The sequence below is a fragment of the Tursiops truncatus genome, chromosome 3 (genome assembly GCF_011762595.2).
Source record: "Tursiops truncatus isolate mTurTru1 chromosome 3, mTurTru1.mat.Y, whole genome shotgun sequence".
Lineage (NCBI taxonomy): Eukaryota > Metazoa > Chordata > Mammalia > Artiodactyla > Delphinidae > Tursiops > Tursiops truncatus.
The window spans coordinates 25,139,038-25,145,063 of record NC_047036.1 but is presented as its reverse complement, the minus strand read 5'-3'; positions in this window follow the sequence as shown (position 1 = coordinate 25,145,063).

Sequence of the window (6,026 nt, the reverse complement as noted above, 5' to 3'; positions counted from 1 at the left end):
CCTCAACATCCTGAGTGGTGTATATGTGTGTGTGTGTGTGTGTGTGTGTGTGTGTGAAGAAGATGGTGAGCGTATTTGAGTAGGTGCATATCCCAGGACTGTATAGCCCTCTGGTGGGATTGCATGATGTGTGATTCAGAGCCTATGGGTACCTACACATTCATACCACAGGAAGGTGAATGTATGTCTCCTTGGAACCCCAGTTTTTGTCCATGGAACTGTGAGAGTCTGCCTCTCTGCTGTACGTGGAGTCTCTAGGCCAAGAAGTGTCTGGGATCCCTGAAATGTCTTGACTCCTATTACCAACACCCGTCAAATCCAACCCTGCCTTGTAACACCCATCAGGAATTTCCACAGGAGTGACTGTCCACACCAGAGACTGCACCAAGGACCCTTCACTGAGAAGAGTAACTGGTGGCTAAGTGGAAAGAACATGGGCTCTGGAATGTGACAGGTCAGGATGAGAATCTTTCCTCTAACACTTACCAGCTGGGGAACTCGGACAAGTGACTAACCTTTCTGAGCCTCAGTTTCTTGAGGGTCGTGGTCATAGTCCTGGTTGTGGTAATTAATTGTGAGGATCGAATGGCATCACGCATGGAAGGATTGGACACGTGGTAGATGTGCAATAAGAATAGTGGCTGTTGAAACAAAAACACAAGATAAACAAATGAAAAACTCTCCTCCCAAGGAGACAGGTGAGCCCCTTCTCCATTTCTTGCTGCAGGCTGATACCTGGTAAGTCCCAGGATTACCTCAAAAAGAAGGCCTCAAAAAGGAGAGAGACTATATACAATGAATGAGTTGAAAGAAATAGCTAATAAGTACTTGAACCAGGAGAATACCCCTGTGATGGGAATTTGAAGATGCTTCATTAAAGAGGCCAGAATGTAAGACTATGTAAGCAAGTATTCTTGATGTGGGACAGTTAATTGACTTTCCTGGGACAAGGCATATCCTAGCACGGACCCTAGGAGATGAAGTAAACTCACTGCTGCAGTGGCTCTTGGAGACCTAAGAAAAATGATGGCCAACATTAAATGAAGTAGAAGCATCTGAGTTATGGTATCTAACATTAAAGGCAGGAATAAAGAGGCTGAGAGAAGCAGGCATACTGGAGTGGATATATTATCTGAGGCCAGAAGATCCAGCAGATGAATGTGTTCCACAGAGGGAACCAGAGGTCACATTACTCTCCAAGGCCATCATCAAAATGCTGGTGATAGGGACACTAGTATCAGAAATTCTGAGGAGCCTCCTTTGCAAGCCAGAGCTGATGGTAGGAAAAGCAGATACTCTTTTTTTTTTTTTAAACATCTTTATTGGAGTATAATTGCTTTACAATGTTGTGTTAGTTGCTGCTGTATAACAAAGTGAATCAGCTATATGTATACCTATATCCCCATATCCCCTCCCTCTTGTGTCTCCCTCCCACCCTCCCTATCCCACCCCTCTAGGTGGTTTCAAAGCACGGAGCTGATCTCCCTGTGTTAATGTGGCTGAAAAGCAGATACAGTCTTTAGAAACCAGGTAGCAAAGTTAGGCACCAGATGCCAGGAGGCCACAATTACTCTAAAGATCAGCAAGGTCAAAGGGGCAGCCAAATGAGCTTGACTCACAGGGAGTGGTTAAAGATGGTTAATGGAACATGGCGTCCCTGGGAACAAGAGTGCTGTTCAATAACTACAACCAAAAATAAAAGGAAACAAAAGAGAAGCAGGAGGCTGAGGATTAAGGACAATCTCCTCAGTAAAAAGTAAAAATCTCTTGCTCAGTTCCCAAGCATGAGCCAATTTTCAGATATTGAACCCATAACATCCAAACAGTGGGCGCACCTCACAATGAAAGAAGTGAGGTAAAGCCAGATGACCTTGGGAGCCCCTGGTTATATCACATAGTGTACCATCTAGAACATAGTGTACCAGCCAGCCCCACAGAACTCTGGAACAGCCTCTAGAAATCCAGACAAAGTGTCAGTCCAGAGGCAACACTCTGAATTTATAGGGAGCCATTCTCAGGATGTAGTGTATTCATTAAATCAGAGACCTCTCTGTGACGCTGTGTCCCCAAGGGATGAATACAGGGAACTGGGAACCATAGAATAGAAGCAGGATTATCCTCATGGACCATCACTCTCAATGACCAGCTGAGGGATTTTGTTCCTCTATATGGAATGCTCTGGGTTTTGCAGAGTTGGAGGTCCTGGTGAGTAAAAGGGACATACTTTTGCCAAGGGACACATAAGAGGTTCCACTGAAGTGCATGTTACAGCTGCTGTCTGGGTATTTTGGATTCCTTGTGCCCAGAGACCACCAGGGTAGAAGAGAAGTCATCATACTGGTAGAGGCAATTGACCTTGATAACAAGAGGCCACGGGGCTACTCTTCATACAGTAGGAGTGGGTAGGAATATATGCAGCACCCAGTTGGTTCAGCTGGGCACCTCCTAGTACTCGCTTGCCCCATTGTAACTGTGAATGGATATGTGCAGCAACCGCCATCTGAGGGTCTGATTAACTAAGGATACAGACCTCTCAGGAAAGAAGGTTTGGGTCACACGAGTACTGAGATGTGCTACCAACAGCGTGCTGAGGTGATCACTGAGTATGAAGGCAATTCTGAATGGATAACAGAGGAGGGATAGTTTGAATATCATTTATGGTCTCGAGATTGACTGCATCAACACTACCTCTTCTGAGTTTCTTGTCAGGTAGGGAGTCCCATGGGAACCATGGATAAGATGCTCCCCAACCAGTGAGGAAAGTAGATATATGTGATGCAATAGGTTGCCTGTGGCAGGCATCAAATTGTGTTTCTCAGAGCTCCAACTGAGGGGAGCATAGTTCAGCAATGGCTCCAAGCACTGTGCTCTGAAATCCATCACCACTATCACACCAAGGCTGCCTTCTCAATCACTGTTCCGAGCCAATGCTGACAGCAATGCTGAGAGCAGCAGGCTAGATCATTACTGGAGATGCAGAACTCCTCTAATGGGCCACTTTGGCTCAGTCCTTCCCATTGGCCTTTGACCTTGCCAGATTTCTTAGATCTACCTTCTTCCAGTCAACATTTATTCCCTCTGTCCTCTCAAGAGTCGGATAAACATCTTGGTCTGAGGGAAGACCCTCCTGGTTCCTTTCTAATTTTCTCACAGACATTAACAAATCTCGTGCCCATCTGATCTTGTCTTGGCATCTGCTTCTCAGAGAACCTTCAGTGCACATTGGTGTTGAAACATAGGTCAATTTGTGGAGTTTAAGTAAACTGTATCCTAAATCTAGACTGCTTCGTAATACTAATAAGGCCATGAGTATTTCTTGCTTCTTGTAAACACCGGTTGGCTTTTCTTCATTCAGTAATGATAACCAGTGCACCTAATCCACCCAGCAACCTTTCAATTCTTTCTTCCTTAATATAAGACAGGAAGGATCAGCAACAAGAGCATGTGAATATGTACAATTTCCCCACAATTATTAAACAAGCAACTAAAAAACACATGCCTGTCTGACAACAGAATACTTCTAAGGCAGGATCTATATTAGAAAGTGAAATAGAGATATGTATGAGTCAAAAAATAATGAAAGTCAAAACCTCCACTTGCTTCAATATTCTGATATGTCCACTTTGTTTAATCTTTTCATTGGCTTCAAATTCTAATAATTAAGAAAGCTCACAAGGTGGTTTGCAGGAGAATATTAGTGAAAGGATTATTGTGTCCTTCATCCATAAGTCAGTTAAACAGGAAGCACACATCTTACAATGCTAACTAATTTCTTGAGCAAACAGTTGCCTGTGATTGGATGGATTTATAAATTCATGTTTACATTGCTAATATCATTATCAGCAAAAATATTTTACAGCATCTATTATAGCAGCTTTAAGGTAGTTGATGCCTCCAGAAATATTTGTTGGTCTGAAATGAAAAATATCTTTGAGAAATGGGTTTAATTAAATACATGCCATAAAGGTAAAACTGACTCACCAGCTGGGGGTGACAAAGAAATAAGTAGAGCAAGGTGTCATCAAATGGATCCTTCTGGTCCCATTAGTGGGAGAACCACACTGCAGCATAAGTGCCTTTGCCTATGGTAATTATTGCTGACATCCAAATGGCCTAAATGAGCACCATGTTAACACGATGTAGTTGATGATTTGGGCAAATGCCAACCCAACATGTATATTTCAGCATGCAACTCAGTCAGGGGCTCAACTACATTATATATGATTATGGTTTCCAGCTAGATAGGAGGCAAGTTTCTGGCCTTTTGCGGGGTTTGATACCCTGAGAAAGTTTTCCAGTTTTATCCCATTTACCACTCCTCCCAAAGTGTACCTCATAGTGAAGGATATAGGAAGTTAGTTATAAGGAACTTCTGTTAAATATGGGAATAGATAAAGAATAAAAGGGAAATGATGGCCTATGCCAAAATTAAGGGGATGAGAATCTTTTTATGAATGTGTTCTGAAGACTCCAAACAGTTTTATGATATTTCAGACAGGAAAAGTCACTTTTATTCTGAAGTAATGTAGGGTCGTGCAAACCTTCATATCAGCTGATAAAGAAAAATATTACTTTCATAGGTTCACACAAGAAGTTCAAGTATTTCATCTCAGCTTCAATTTTTAAGCCATTTTTCTGCAAACTGGCAAATTTCTGCCTACAGCAAACTGATGAAAATTCATGGGTGTTTTCACTCCTCCACTTTAGGGAGGAATAGTAAAACTTTTGCCTTAAATCAAACTTTTGAATATTTGAGGGGAGAAAAAAAAAAACCCATCACTTCTCAAATGCGAATACCCAAAGTGAAATGTGGCTGTTTCTTACATTTTTAGATGCCTGGAAGTTTTCCACAAACTTCTATAACAGTCACTCTGCAGGCTTCTGCTATAAATGTTTCAGGAACTATCTAGGGAAATATTCTATTGAGGGGGAAGGCAGGATTATCTAGCAGATAGAGCGTGGAATTTGGACTTGGACAACCATCTGAGACCTGCACCTGCCTCTTTCATTGCCTTATGGTGCAGCGTTGTATAAATGATTCAGACTCTCTTTGCTTCTATTTTTCCCTGTGGTAATAGAGGGAAATGGGCTAAGCATTAGCCCCTTCTCAACAATCAGAGAACACTGTAAAGGTAAATATGACATTGTCTGTAAAGTGCTATGACCTGTAATCCAGAAAAACAGTGCAAGAGGTGTGAGGCCACAGAGTTTGTGTAAACATTATAGAACCCTAGCATGGAGAGCTGCGTAGCCTGGCTCTTCACTTCTGCATTTGATCAGGGGTCCTTATGACACATAATCAACTATAGGTATTGCCAGTTGCTGATACCAACAACACACATCTTGCCTTCAGCCTCTGGAACATGTTCATCTCCCTCTCACAAACTCAATGGATCATAACAGTCAATCAACTTGCATCTATTGATTGTCTAATATGCAAAATACACTCTGCTGAGTATCAGACCTCTGGTGAAAGTCTCTTAGGGCAATAATGATTTATAAAGCATAGTAGCTGTTCTCAGAACACTTGTAATCACAATCTAGTTATAAAGGAAGATTGCCTAAAGTATTAAAAATCATATAAGATACCCATAGATGACGATTAGAAATAATGATTCTAAAGAGTTTAAAGAGTGATTCTTTAGAATAATGATTCTAAAGAGAAGGAGGGAAGGTATGAGGATTCAGAGTGCCTCCATTGCATGTGATTTTAGTTTGTAATTAGGGAAAATGTACGCATAAATACAGAAGGAAAAACGTGTACATGCTTGGAAGTATAAAAAACTAAAATGAAAATGGTATCCTTGGAAGTTATCATGCTAAAAAAAGTGATTTGTTATCATTTATGGCTGCCATCATTTATCTCACTGTTCTCATTGAATTTAAGCAATCTTTGTTCTTTTCTACTGATTATTTTTCTTATATGCTCAGTTTGAGGAATTTTGATGTCTTGTTTGAAACCCAGTTCAGTTAGTCAATATGGATGTGTCTTATGAAAAAAATTCAGGGTGAAAGGAGGATCATGT